Source organism: Lissotriton helveticus, chromosome 1_1 (assembly GCF_964261635.1).
Source record: "Lissotriton helveticus chromosome 1_1, aLisHel1.1, whole genome shotgun sequence".
NCBI lineage: Eukaryota > Metazoa > Chordata > Amphibia > Caudata > Salamandridae > Lissotriton > Lissotriton helveticus.
In genome coordinates this window covers 1,784,542,575-1,784,558,981 of record NC_136057.1, presented here as the reverse complement: position 1 = coordinate 1,784,558,981, position 16,407 = coordinate 1,784,542,575, and positions in this window count along the sequence as shown.

The following is a 16,407-nucleotide window of genomic DNA, read 5'->3' as shown; positions in this document are numbered from 1 at the left end:
TGAACTGATATCCGATAATGACGCTGAAATGCAAACTAGTGCAGCCTGTCCACCTGTGTCAATCAAGTTCAAAGACTTCTGTTACTGGACACTAGCCCGTCAATCTGTTGAGTTAGCCACAATTCATTAGCCCTTAAGCCCCAAAAGACAAACATAACTTACTCGGAGAATGGGACGCTGTCTCTCACTCCACCCCCACTCAGGTAGACTCAAGTGAAGGGAATTTTAAGAGTCACACTGTCTTAGATTCTCTTATCCTAAGGTAGTTTGCATAGAACCCCACCCAAATCCCCCAAATCAGTATGCGCTTCTAAAGATTGGTATTTTACTATATCATATATTATACAACATTGTCTACAAATCAACTGTGCATGAGAATTGCAGTATTACCAGCTCAGCAATAATTATGCTATTTAAGGCAAAGGTTAACTGTGCTCCAATCATAGTCAATCACACATCTCTAGCCTAGTAGTTTCACCCAAGTTGTAGTCTGCCATCTCACAGTATGGTTGAGTAAGTCCTGAATATTATGATAATATGCCATGTCTCTCACCGTACTTTCAGGGATGAAATCATAATTTATTGGGTTCCTGTACCATTATGCATATTTGAAGAACGCCTCTTGTCCGAGAATCTGCATGCAATGCTTACTCTTACATCCCTCCCTTCATCCTATAGGATTAGAACATGCAAGCTCAACTCCCTCACGGCAATCATTCTGCTGCCGCATTTACAATGTGTGCACCAGTTAATGGAAAAAGTTTCCTTCTCAGTCTTGTTACCACGAGTTAAGAAACAAACATGGCAATCCCCACGCACATTTATTAGCAGAAAAATGATCAACAAAGTAGCCTACTTTCTGGACATTTACCTGTGCCCCGCATGCACTGCAGGAAAAGGCAATCCCTGTTTCATGCAACCAGGGGCTGCATTACATACATTTAAAAAAGTGAGCCTGGGGCAAATAATGAAAGTACGCCCGATTATGATGAACGCAGTGCCCCCAGGGCAGCTGTGAACTGGTGCTGCCGTGGGGCAGCGCATTCGGAGAAAAAACGCTTCATGTCTTCACAGTGCAGGTAGCAACCATCCTGCACTTTTAAGGGGGATTAGAGAGTTCCTTGCAGGCGGGTGCAGCCAGTGACTGCACATGCCTGGAACGGGATGTCTGGGGGTCCATGGAATCCCCTTTCCCTCCGCAAGAGGGCTGCTCCGTGGGGGTGCACTCACAGTGCACCACCTTCTAGGACCCTGAGAGCTTCTTTGCCTCTGTGCCGGCGTCTGTAATATGGCATGCTCGCAGAGGCAATGGGATTCCCTCATTTGCATGGGGCACGCCCTCTTGCAAATAGGGAACACCCACTTAAGATAGCGCTGGTGCTTTAAGTGCGCCAGTACTATTGGTATTACGGAAGAGGAACACGAGCATCTGCGGCCCCTTCTGTAAATAGCAAAGTGCCCCGGCGGCGCACAAAGCAGGCACAAACCCCTGTTGTGCCACCAGAGCATTTAATGTAATACGACAGCAATGTCAGTTTTGAAACTGAATATACTCAGCAGTCAAAAGTCTCATCTACTATTCCGAGTGTACTTTTAATCTTTTCTGTTTAGTATCCATTTCTCTAATCCTCCTAACTGCCCCCTTTTGCAGAATTGATTGATTTTTGCACTAAGGCCTTTGTTATCCACAGTATCAAATTTCTTTCGGATCAATTCTATTGCGGTGGGATCTCTCAAAAAACCTTTTTTTCTTTCCTTAAATGACCCAATGTCTTCTATTTATGCCGAGGTATTTGCCTTATACCATAATTTACACAATTTACAAATACTATAGGTGTTGACATGGGAGCAGAAACAGATAACGCCCCTGCTCAATCCTGTACAATCCTGCTTCCATAAGCACCCTGGTAGACTAAAACCAGCTGAAGTCCACTGCGTTGCTGATGCTGAGACTGCGCTACCCACATCGCATGACACTAGGGGTGGAGTGGGCAGGTCGCAGACTGAGGCCTGCACCGGTGAGTGAGAGGCATTGTCGGCCCAGCCAGGATAGGTGAGTTGCACCATTGTGCTGACTGGCGGGAGCAGGGGGCAGCGTCCCTCTCTCTCTGGAACCTAGAGGACGAAAGAGATGACCCTGCAGCGGAGGAAAGTTGGGCTACAGGAGACACTTTAGAGGAGGTGACTCGCTAGCCGCTGCAACTAGTGTTTAATTTGAACCAGTGGTTTCTGGTGCTCGGCACCGGCACTTAATTTTCGGCACCAGCACTTATGACAGTCGGCCAAATGGTGGCGCTGTCTGTCTAAATTAGATATGATCACAACAGCAGTGTATTATTAATATAATATACATTAAAAATAACCACTGCCAGCCACCCAAGCCATTCTTTTAGCTTTGGGGAGCCTGAAATAGTCTGGATTGTCACACTTGTAGGTGTGAAGGTTAGTAGTGTTGGTACTGTCATTGGCAGTGATGGCAGGGGCAATATGTAGGATAAGATGCAGTGGTCTCCTGATGAGTCCCTGGCACTTATTTATTTACAAATTTAACACTGTATGGCAATGCTTCCCCTGGGTGGGTGGACGGGGTGGGGGGGAGGTGGTGTCGGTTCTGAGGAACTACAAGACATCAGGGCTGCATAATGTGAGAGTGTCTTGCGCTGTCCGCAGACCGACAAGGAGGAGATGAGAAGAGTCACTGAAGCCTCCAGAGGGGTGATAGCTGTACCCGGAAAACAGTGCACAGAAACAACTGGGGTAAGAGGGCACATAGTGACTTGAATAGGGTGGGGGTGCCGGGGGTTGTGGGGGGAATTGGGAGGGGACGTGGTTGGGCTAAACAAGTCAGTTATATTCAGCCACCTCCTGTGCAGGTAAGAGCAGTAGAGTGGTGGGGCCATGGGGGGGGGGGGGGGGGGGATTTCAACGGACGAAGATGAGGGAAAATTAAATAATTAATTTTCCGACATCATCGTCCGTCGAATTCCCCCTCACCCGGCCCACAGCTCTTACCTGCACGGGATATGGCTGGTTATATTCTGCTTGCAAGTGAATCCCCCTGGGAAAGGCATAGACAGGATTGAATGTAATCATCAAGGGCTCATCACCTTCACTTGCAGAGCCACTTGTAACTGCCCAAGTGGGCTGAGGGAAGGACAGGAATTGGGCCGGCACTAATGAGGGTGAAGAGTAATGAAGTGTGAGGCGTCCCCAGCACTTGACTCCTCTGTGAGCCGTGAGATTGATGCTGATAAAGAAAACTGAATTATACAACAAAAAGTGATGGATGGAATGCTTGAATTAATTTCAGCCACTGGTAACTGCATGGGTCAGCATCCCAGTCCATCGTTATTTTGCACACAATGCCACTTCAGTTTGGACGCATACATACGCAAATCAGTCTTGACCCTGATCCACATGGAAACAGTCCAGCCCACCTGCCAGGTCAGGTCCTCTCTGAACTAGAACAGACTGAATCAAGTTTTCCCTTGCTGATGAACCCTAACTAGGGCGAACCCGATCTTGGGTTTCTTGTGTTCTGGTTCAGGGAGAACCTGGCCTGGTAGTTCAGGCTGAACTGTTGCCATTGGAGCAGGGTCCAGGCTGATATGCATATGTCTGGGTCCAAACTGAGGTGGCATGGTGTGCAAAATAACAATGGTTTAGGATGCTGCGTGAGTAATTACCAGTGGTTGAGATTAATTCAAGCATTCCATCCTTCATCTTTTGGTATACTCTAATACATAAAACTGGGCAGCAGAGGGACCCAGGTCCGGCACTGCTGGTGAGAGTGGGAAAGATACATGTGCACAATGCTGCCTGCGTGAGTCTGCTTACTGCAGTCATCCCCTGATGACCCCAGAAAGATAGCATTTTGAGACTTTGAGTTGGATAGCTATGTAGCCCCTGGAAGAGTGGAAGCTTGGGTCGAAATAGCTTAACACAATTTTAGAGTACAAAGGTTCCCTCAGAGGAAGCCATGCACTTGAGCTTCCTTGGCGTAAACAACCTACATGCACACAATTAAAGTTTAAAGAGAATTTACTGACACTTGGAAGGATGAAAAAAATATAAACACATATGCAACACAACAGCTGTAGAATAAGTGCTCCAGTGGACAGCACAGGGAAAGTGATATATGTGAATAATTGTGTTCTAGAAATATGAATAGAACAAGATAGAAACGATGCAGACATATTCGCAATACTACTTTCAATCTAGTCTCAAGAGTAGAGAACAATTTGGTTGAGTATCAAGAAATAATAGTCTACATGTCACAGTGTTGAGGTTTCGGCACCATAGATTGAGAGTAGTCTTCATCAGAACTGAATGGAAACACCGTCAAAAATGAATGGTAAAAAATTGTGAGGAGCAGCTGTGCAACCAATGCACACTGAGAATTGTCCGCAAGGGTGCATCCACTAAAAAACGTCTTATCTTACACAGAGCCACCAATGACACCGTGAATCAAATAAGTCTCCAAATGAGAAACTCCACTCCCACGAAGGATCATTCTGAGAACACTAGTCAGTATAACCAAATTAACGTCCAACACACTGGAAACATACCCAAGTTCACACTCCCCAATAACACTAATCCAGATTGTTTACTCCCCCCTTCGTGGCCTAGGACGTCATGTGATGAACTCTCAGATAGTGACATAGACAACCTCCTCTCATCCTATGCCAGGGATATTGACAGCAGGAAGTCCCAAAGTGACATCATTCAAACTATTGTAACCAATCCCCTCAGAGAACCGACTCTCAACAACAGATCTATAAATAGAGGTTACCTCACAAATATCAACCTAGAACAGATTACCTTAAACCACTCTATGAACAAGTTGAAGTGTGGGCTCATTAATTGCAGATCTGCTAGCAAACATACTACGGATATATTCAATCTCATTCTAGAGAACGATTTAGATATTATGGTCCTCACAGAAACCTGGTTAAATAGCTCCTCCTCACCCATCCTCGACTTGCTTGTTCCTCCTAACCACGACCTAATACGATTAGATAGAATCGGGAAACTAGGGGGAGGGGTAGCCCGCATTAATCATAACTCCATGTCAGTCAAGCAAGCGGACTCTGTTGTGCTATCTTCCTGTGATTATCTATGCATTAATATTTCAGATGCTAAGCACATCGCCAGCAAGCTACACATATTCTACCACCCCCCAGGCGATAACTTGACTTGTATTGATGAGATAATGGAGATCATGGCATCTAATGCCAACTCACAAGTTCATCATATCTTCTTGGGTAACTTTAACCTCCATTGGAACAACGCAAACAGTCATATTTTAGGTTGTCTTAAAGAGATTCTGTCAGTACAGGAGCTATCTCAATTCTGTGACACCCCAACTCATAACAAGGGAGAGACATTGGACCTCATCATTGCAAAATCAAACATCGTCATACTAGAATCCATTACCCCATGCGATTGGTCTGATCATTACTGCATCCTCTTCTCCATCAATAGCGAAGCTATTCAAAAAAGGGGCCAACCATCAAAAACAAGGCAATAGAAAAGGAACTTACGAAATATCAACCCCATCACCTTGGTAAACCGTTGTAACTCCGCTCTGACCCCCATGATGGACATGACTGATGTACAACCTTCTACAATGCCTTGTTGCTCGAAATACTGGACTCCACAGCGCCCCTCTAGGAAAAAAAAGTCTCCTCTAAGATTTCCAAGCCATGGTTCAACGAGGGCTTCAACACAGAGTGTAGACACCTAAGAGTTGCAGAGCGTCTATGGAAATCGGCTCCTACCACTGATAACCTTGAGCACCTGAGAAGGTTTAAGAATTCTTACAATAGGAAGATTCTTAAGGCAAAGGCAGACTTTTTCAGAACTCAGCTGAACCAAGCTAGCAACCGGCCGAAAAAACTCTTTGAAATCGTCAAGCAACAATCATGCAATACAACTAACTCTATGGAATTAAACAACCTGGCCACACCTACCTGTGATGTGCTTGCCAATTTCTTCCACGAAAAGACTAAGTCCATCGAGCTTGACGTATAATCCAAGATGGCGCTACCGCAAACTATGGGCCAAGATTATAACAGTGGTGATTTATTCAAAGTACTTTTTAATAATACAGGGGAAGTCACAAAAAACAATGCCTCTTGGCACACCTTCTCGACAATCTCCCAACAAATTATCGACCACACTCTTCAAACAATCAACTTCTCCAATCATTTCTCTGACCCCCTGCCTCCCGCCTTGTTCAAAATTTTAAAATCATCTATCCTATCACTATGGGCTAAAATTGTAAACACCTCCCTAAGTCAAGGTGTCATTCCGGATTGCCTTAAAATAGGGCAGGTCACACCTATACTTAAAAAAGCTGACACCACTCCATCTGATCTAAACAACTACCAGCCTATAACCAACATCCCCACTTTAGCAAAGTTATTGGAGAAATGTGTACAAATTCAATTATGCAACCACATTGAGAATTATAACCTCTTAGATATTCACCAATTGGGCTTTCGCCAAGGACATAGCACAGAATCTGCACTCACACATATTATGGACGACATCCTATAAATACTTGACTGCAATGAATCATGCTTATTGATACTTCTTGATCTGTCCTCCGCTTTCGATACGGTCAAGCATGACAACCTTCTGTCCCTATTGGAACGAAGGATGGGCCTCTTGGGCAAAGTGCTGCAATGGTTCTCCTCCTTCCTGAATAACAGAACTCAAAGATTCAAGATGAAGAATTCACTCTCGCAACCCTCTATGGTCACCCTGGGTGTTCCTCCGGGATCTGCCATATCACCTATTCTTTTCAACCTCCTAATGGAGCCTTTGCCGAACACACTGAAATCTGCAAACATTCTGTATCACCTGTACGCGGATGACACCCAACTGTATCGGAAAATCACCTCGCCAGAAGATTTCATTGCCCTCAACACTATTCTACTGAACACGCAAAGCTGGCTCACTAACAACCACCTCATGCTGAATACCAAAAAACTGAATTCATTCTCATCTCACCACCAAGCCACACACCAAAGCTAGACTTATGGTTAAAACACCTATCCTCCTTTGACTGTGTCCCCCTCATCATCAAATCGCTAGGAATCACCACAGACAAACATCTGAATATGCAGTCGCACATCTCTATTGCCTCCAAGGGAGCTAATTACAAGCTAAGTATATTAAGGAAACTCAAACCCTTCCTCCCTCAGGCTGATCTAAAAATGGCAGTACAAGCACTAGTGCTACCCAGTTTAGGCTACGGAAGCACCTCCCTCTGTGGTCTTCCTAAATACAAGCTGGCTCCGCTAAGAGCAGCACTGAATGCTGCGGCTAGACTGGTATCGAACTGCCGCAAGGAGGACCACACTGACCAGGACGCCATGGGGAACCAGTCATCTCGCCCCTCCCCCTTGCAACCGGGAGATTCATCTGCGCCTCGCACCTCCTGCTCCGCGAGAGACGCTTTGAACTGCTGCAAGTGGGACCACACCGACCAGGACGCCGTGGGGCACCAGTCATCTCACCCCTCCCCCCTTGCAACCGGGGGATTCATCTGCGCCTCCCGCTCCGCGGGAGACGCTTCGAACTGCCGCAAGGAGGACCACACCGACCAGGACGCCGTGGGGCACCAGTCATCTCACCCCTCCGCCTTGCAACCGGAAGCCCCAAAAGCAACCAGCCCCTCTCGCCCCGCGGGATGCGCGCGGATGGGCGCCCGGCAAAGAGCGGGCCGTCTGTGGCCGTCAGGGGCAGACAGGGGCTGGGCTGGGCTGGGCCCGGTCCGGTCCCTTGGCACCTTCTCAGGACTCGCATAACCAAGAGGACTGGAACTGGTAAAAACTATTGAAATACGGACCTTGCGCCAATAGCTCAGTTTATATTTTTGTTGAAAGTAGCTCCGAACAAACCTGTTAACCTGATTGACTAAGCGAACACTCAATACGTGACTTGAAACTCCAACCACAAAGTGTTTTATAACTATACTGATCCTTTGTAAAGGCTGAACACTGAGGGAGAAACGCAAGAGCACTGTGGGTACTCTGGATGCCTTCCTGATAAGAGCAGAATCCCTGCTCATCCTCGAGATCCAATTAACTGAACGTAGACTCTCTCTCGACCACTCACAATTCCCTCTGATTAGGGAGGAGGAACATAGTAGTACTCCTCAGGTGAATAAAACTGCCCCCCTATTATCCCTACCCCCTCCAAACAATCCCCAATGACAATCTCCTAACGCACGGGACAAAGCGATCGATACTCCGAGCCCAAGAGGGAAAGGCCCCCAAACTCGAGAACAAACGAAACAAAAGAAAGGCCGAACTATGGGCACGAGACAGAAGGGAGGAAAGCAGAGTAAAGAGGGAAAGGAAATAACTGCGGCAGAACTCTGTCCGCGGGAAACAGTTTCCTTACAAATAGACGAGAATGTGAGCACAGCTGAATCCAAATCAGTCTCTCCCACTACTAATTCCAATGCACTATTACTAGAACTAGGGAACCATTTGGAAGGCTTTATAAAAAACATTCTGGAAAGAAAACTCGGAGAAATGACATCACACCTGACCTCCCTTTTTGATGACAGATTTGCTGGCATAGAGAACAAACTGACACAATTGAAAGAGGATGTTGATTCAATTAAGGCCGGACTGGAAACTCCCAAATCCCATACTCCACCCACACATAGAGACAACCTCAATAATATTATCTTTTCCAGCCAAGAGCTTCAGCTCAGTCCATCTCATGCACTGCAAATAGAGTACAAATCATTTAACCGAGGGTACCAAACCAAAGGGCACAGCGAGGCTAGCACAACACATTAGCAATCAGGGCCAGAAAAACATGAATCTTATCTCCTCCAACACCACACATCGACCCAATACAGATAATTTAAACTTGCTTCATGCTTCTTGTCCCTATGTCTTGGTCCTAACGGGGGTTCCTCCCTTAAAACAAGGAACGTCAGAACCTTGGTTCTCTCTTCGTAACAAAACAATGGACTGGCTGGTCAAATATAAGCAATTCGTTCCTCGGAATATAAATCAAATACTGATGGTTAGAAGAATAGGTTGGGTGGGTCCTTCACAAAAAACTATCCAGGGCGATTGTATTGTTATAAACTTCAAGACCCCCCGAATTGTCCGTTCTCTTTTAGCGGCCAAAGAGGAACCGCTTATAACAGACACTGTAATTCTGCCTCTCCCACTTGGTTTTTTCTACAGGCGAACCCGATCTTGGGTTTCTTGTGTTCTGGTTCAGGGAGAACCTGGCCTGGTAGTTCAGGCTGAACTGTTGCCATTGGAGCAGGGTCCAGACTGATATGCATATGTCTGGGTCCAAACTGAGGTGGCATGGTGTGCAAAATAACAATGGTTTAGGATGCTGCGTGAGTAATTACCAGTGGTTGAGATTAATTCAAGCATTCCATCCTTCATCTTTTGGTATACTCTAATACATAAAACTGGGCAGCAGAGGGACCCAGGTCCGGCACTGCTGGTGAGAGTGGGAAAGATACATGTGCACAATGCTGCCTGCGTGAGTCTGCTTACTGCAGTCATCCCCTGATGACCCCAGAAAGATAGCATTTTGAGACTTTGAGTTGGATAGCTATGTAGCCCCTGGAAGAGTGGAAGCTTGGGTCGAAATAGCTTAACACAATTTTAGAGTACAAAGGTTCCCTCAGAGGAAGCCATGCACTTGAGCTTCCTTGGCGTAAACAACCTACATGCACACAATTAAAGTTTAAAGAGAATTTACTGACACTTGGAAGGATGAAAAAAATATAAACACATATGCAACACAACAGCTGTAGAATAAGTGCTCCAGTGGACAGCACAGGGAAAGTGATATATGTGAATAATTGTGTTCTAGAAATATGAATAGAACAAGATAGAAACGATGCAGACATATTCGCAATACTACTTTCAATCTAGTCTCAAGAGTAGAGAACAATTTGGTTGAGTATCAAGAAATAATAGTCTACATGTCACAGTGTTGAGGTTTCGGCACCATAGATTGAGAGTAGTCTTCATCAGAACTGAATGGAAACACCGTCAAAAATGAATGGTAAAAAATTGTGAGGAGCAGCTGTGCAACCAATGCACACTGAGAATTGTCCGCAAGGGTGCATCCACTAAAAAACGTCTTATCTTACACAGAGCCACCAATGACACCATGAATCAAATAAGTCTCCAAATGAGAAACTCCACTCCCACGAAGGATCATTCTGAGAACACTAGTCAGTATAACCAAATTAACGTCCAACACACTGGAAACATACCCAAGTTCACACTCCCCAATAACACTAATCCAGATTGTTTACTCCCCCCTTCGTGGCCTAGGACGTCATGTGATGAACTCTCAGATAGTGACATAGACAACCTCCTCTCATCCTATGCCAGGGATATTGACAGCAGGAAGTCCCAAAGTGACATCATTCAAACTATTGTAACCAATCCCCTCAGAGAACCGACTCTCAACAACAGATCTATAAATAGAGGTTACCTCACAAATATCAACCTAGAACAGATTACCTTAAACCACTCTATGAACAAGTTGAAGTGTGGGCTCATTAATTGCAGATCTGCTAGCAAACATACTACGGATATATTCAATCTCATTCTAGAGAACGATTTAGATATTATGGTCCTCACAGAAACCTGGTTAAATAGCTCCTCCTCACCCATCCTCGACTTGCTTGTTCCTCCTAACCACGACCTAATACGATTAGATAGAATCGGGAAACTAGGGGGAGGGGTAGCCCGCATTAATCATAACTCCATGTCAGTCAAGCAAGCGGACTCTGTTGTGCTATCTTCCTGTGATTATCTATGCATTAATATTTCAGATGCTAAGCACATCGCCAGCAAGCTACACATATTCTACCACCCCCCAGGCGATAACTTGACTTGTATTGATGAGATAATGGAGATCATGGCATCTAATGCCAACTCACAAGTTCATCATATCTTCTTGGGTAACTTTAACCTCCATTGGAACAACGCAAACAGTCATATTTTAGGTTGTCTTAAAGAGATTCTGTCAGTACAGGAGCTATCTCAATTCTGTGACACCCCAACTCATAACAAGGGAGAGACATTGGACCTCATCATTGCAAAATCAAACATCGTCATACTAGAATCCATTACCCCATGCGATTGGTCTGATCATTACTGCATCCTCTTCTCCATCAATAGCGAAGCTATTCAAAAAAGGGGCCAACCATCAAAAACAAGGCAATAGAAAAGGAACTTACGAAATATCAACCCCATCACCTTGGTAAACCGTTGTAACTCCGCTCTGACCCCCATGATGGACATGACTGATGTACAACCTTCTACAATGCCTTGTTGCTCGAAATACTGGACTCCACAGCGCCCCTCTAGGAAAAAAAAGTCTCCTCTAAGATTTCCAAGCCATGGTTCAACGAGGGCTTCAACACAGAGTGTAGACACCTAAGAGTTGCAGAGCGTCTATGGAAATCGGCTCCTACCACTGATAACCTTGAGCACCTGAGAAGGTTTAAGAATTCTTACAATAGGAAGATTCTTAAGGCAAAGGCAGACTTTTTCAGAACTCAGCTGAACCAAGCTAGCAACCGGCCGAAAAAACTCTTTGAAATCGTCAAGCAACAATCATGCAATACAACTAACTCTATGGAATTAAACAACCTGGCCACACCTACCTGTGATGTGCTTGCCAATTTCTTCCACGAAAAGACTAAGTCCATCGAGCTTGACGTATAATCCAAGATGGCGCTACCGCAAACTATGGGCCAAGATTATAACAGTGGTGATTTATTCAAAGTACTTTTTAATAATACAGGGGAAGTCACAAAAAACAATGCCTCTTGGCACACCTTCTCGACAATCTCCCAACAAATTATCGACCACACTCTTCAAACAATCAACTTCTCCAATCATTTCTCTGACCCCCTGCCTCCCGCCTTGTTCAAAATTTTAAAATCATCTATCCTATCACTATGGGCTAAAATTGTAAACACCTCCCTAAGTCAAGGTGTCATTCCGGATTGCCTTAAAATAGGGCAGGTCACACCTATACTTAAAAAAGCTGACACCACTCCATCTGATCTAAACAACTACCAGCCTATAACCAACATCCCCACTTTAGCAAAGTTATTGGAGAAATGTGTACAAATTCAATTATGCAACCACATTGAGAATTATAACCTCTTAGATATTCACCAATTGGGCTTTCGCCAAGGACATAGCACAGAATCTGCACTCACACATATTATGGACGACATCCTATAAATACTTGACTGCAATGAATCATGCTTATTGATACTTCTTGATCTGTCCTCCGCTTTCGATACGGTCAAGCATGACAACCTTCTGTCCCTATTGGAACGAAGGATGGGCCTCTTGGGCAAAGTGCTGCAATGGTTCTCCTCCTTCCTGAATAACAGAACTCAAAGATTCAAGATGAAGAATTCACTCTCGCAACCCTCTATGGTCACCCTGGGTGTTCCTCCGGGATCTGCCATATCACCTATTCTTTTCAACCTCCTAATGGAGCCTTTGCCGAACACACTGAAATCTGCAAACATTCTGTATCACCTGTACGCGGATGACACCCAACTGTATCGGAAAATCACCTCGCCAGAAGATTTCATTGCCCTCAACACTATTCTACTGAACACGCAAAGCTGGCTCACTAACAACCACCTCATGCTGAATACCAAAAAACTGAATTCATTCTCATCTCACCACCAAGCCACACACCAAAGCTAGACTTATGGTTAAAACACCTATCCTCCTTTGACTGTGTCCCCCTCATCATCAAATCGCTAGGAATCACCACAGACAAACATCTGAATATGCAGTCGCACATCTCTATTGCCTCCAAGGGAGCTAATTACAAGCTAAGTATATTAAGGAAACTCAAACCCTTCCTCCCTCAGGCTGATCTAAAAATGGCAGTACAAGCACTAGTGCTACCCAGTTTAGGCTACGGAAGCACCTCCCTCTGTGGTCTTCCTAAATACAAGCTGGCTCCGCTAAGAGCAGCACTGAATGCTGCGGCTAGACTGGTATCGAACTGCCGCAAGGAGGACCACACTGACCAGGACGCCATGGGGAACCAGTCATCTCGCCCCTCCCCCTTGCAACCGGGAGATTCATCTGCGCCTCGCACCTCCTGCTCCGCGAGAGACGCTTTGAACTGCTGCAAGTGGGACCACACCGACCAGGACGCCGTGGGGCACCAGTCATCTCACCCCCCCCCCCTTGCAACCGGGGGATTCATCTGCGCCTCCCGCTCCGCGGGAGACGCTTCGAACTGCCGCAAGGAGGACCACACCGACCAGGACGCCGTGGGGCACCAGTCATCTCACCCCTCCGCCTTGCAACCGGAAGCCCCAAAAGCAACCAGCCCCTCTCGCCCCGCGGGATGCGCGCGGATGGGCGCCCGGCAAAGAGCGGGCCGTCTGTGGCCGTCAGGGGCAGACAGGGGCTGGGCTGGGCTGGGCCCGGTCCGGTCCCTTGGCACCTTCTCAGGACTCGCATAACCAAGAGGACTGGAACTGGTAAAAACTATTGAAATACGGACCTTGCGCCAATAGCTCAGTTTATATTTTTGTTGAAAGTAGCTCCGAACAAACCTGTTAACCTGATTGACTAAGCGAACACTCAATACGTGACTTGAAACTCCAACCACAAAGTGTTTTATAACTATACTGATCCTTTGTAAAGGCTGAACACTGAGGGAGAAACGCAAGAGCACTGTGGGTACTCTGGATGCCTTCCTGATAAGAGCAGAATCCCTGCTCATCCTCGAGATCCAATTAACTGAACGTAGACTCTCTCTCGACCACTCACAATTCCCTCTGATTAGGGAGGAGGAACATAGTAGTACTCCTCAGGTGAATAAAACTGCCCCCCTATTATCCCTACCCCCTCCAAACAATCCCCAATGACAATCTCCTAACGCACGGGACAAAGCGATCGATACTCCGAGCCCAAGAGGGAAAGGCCCCTAAACTCGAGAACAAACGAAACAAAAGAAAGGCCGAACTATGGGCACGAGACAGAAGGGAGGAAAGCAGAGTAAAGAGGGAAAGGAAATAACTGCGGCAGAACTCTGTCCGCGGGAAACAGTTTCCTTACAAATAGACGAGAATGTGAGCACAGCTGAATCCAAATCAGTCTCTCCCACTACTAATTCCAATGCACTATTACTAGAACTAGGGAACCATTTGGAAGGCTTTATAAAAAACATTCTGGAAAGAAAACTCGGAGAAATGACATCACACCTGACCTCCCTTTTTGATGACAGATTTGCTGGCATAGAGAACAAACTGACACAATTGAAAGAGGATGTTGATTCAATTAAGGCCGGACTGGAAACTCCCAAATCCCATACTCCACCCACACATAGAGACAACCTCAATAATATTATCTTTTCCAGCCAAGAGCTTCAGCTCGGTCCATCTCATGCACTGCAAATAGAGTACAAATCATTTAACCGAGGGTACCAAACCAAAGGGCACAGCGAGGCTAGCACAACACATTAGCAATCAGGGCCAGAAAAACATGAATCTTATCTCCTCCAACACCACACATCGACCCAATACAGATAATTTAAACTTGCTTCATGCTTCTTGTCCCTATGTCTTGGTCCTAACGGGGGTTCCTCCCTTAAAACAAGGAACGTCAGAACCTTGGTTCTCTCTTCGTAACAAAACAATGGACTGGCTGGTCAAATATAAGCAATTCGTTCCTCGGAATATAAATCAAATACTGATGGTTAGAAGAATAGGTTGGGTGGGTCCTTCACAAAAAACTATCCAGGGCGATTGTATTGTTATAAACTTCAAGACCCCCCGAATTGTCCGTTCTCTTTTAGCGGCCAAAGAGGAACCGCTTATAACAGACACTGTAATTCTGCCTCTCCCACTTGGTTTTTTCTACAGGCCGCCAACTAAGCCCACTTCCAAAACAAACGGCTCTATCCTATCACAGAATAGGTTTGAGCTACTCTCCCAACTAGAGGAAGTGGACTGACAACAAACCTCCTCCCTGGGCACAGTTCTTCCTACATCAGAGAGACAAAGCTGCAACGGACAACCGCTCCTAGTATGCATTCCATCCCAGGAAATAGTACAATCTAAAAACTTTTCTATCCCAACATTTAATTCCACTAGGTCCTCTTCTGAACAGACCCTAGTACCCCCTCCAACTAACCAACTTAGTCCCCAAACAACACATTTTGTAGATCTACTTCCGATCTCTTTAGCGATTAGTAGTCCCTTGGAAGAACAAAATCGTTCAAGCATAATTGCCAAGACAGTTCTCAAAACATCAGGAGGGGCCCCCACTAGTCTCGTATTCTGGAATATTGCTGGCCTACGATCAAAGTTTAACCAAGAATGGTGGATAACATTTGCGTGGTCCCATGACATCCTGTGTTTCCAGGAGACATGGGCAATACAACCAATCCATCTAAACGGTTACAAAACTTTCTTCTCCCCGGCACTTAGTTCTGCATCAGGGCGAGCGAAAGGTGGGTTAGTGGTGTATTTATCAAACTTACTCCAAGTGAGAGAATCCAGACCACTAAAAAACGAGGAGAATTACCAGATAATTCTAATAGCCTTAAATAAGTCAACCTATATGGTGTTAGTTAATTTTTATAACAACCTCCAACAATTAAAATGACTAGAGACACTAAAGGAAATATGCCAATTTCTCCTAGATTTTAATAATAATCACCAAGAGATAAATTCCTACATTATCTGGGGTGGCAATTTTAATTTATCTCTTTGTGAAAGGAATAATAACACAAAGTGTAGCTACGTGGACACCCAAAAAAACCAATATCACGCATTTTCCCCACTCATTAGCAGGGGCATGCATGAATGAGACGATCACACTCCTTCAACTTGCCTTTGCGAATGAGTTGCTAATACCCGCCGTTCCCTTTAGTCCAACTTTTTATGGCAGAGGAGCCTCTAGCTGTATCGATTTCATCTTTATGGAATCCAGGGCCTCCCATCTCATACCTAATTACACAACTCACGATTGCCCATTTAGCGACCATTTTCCAATTTCCATCTCCTTACATCTGGTTCGAGGCACCACAAAGCCAATGACCTTGTACCGGGATGAAAGTCTTACCATGAACAGACTAAATGGTTATGCGATAAAATGGACACGTTCAGACCCTGACTTAATCATCGAAAAGATAGTTAAAATTTCCCTGCCAGCAATCATGTTATTTCTGGCGGAGAGCTCAACCCCTCAGGAAATAATAGAGAATTTCAAAGCTGTAACCAAATCCACAAAAGACGTCCTAACTATTATTCATAAAGGGAAAAGAAAAAACAAGTCTAGTTGTTCAATACAGCCTGCACCAAGGCACACTCCGCCCTTAAATTAGCTCTTAAAA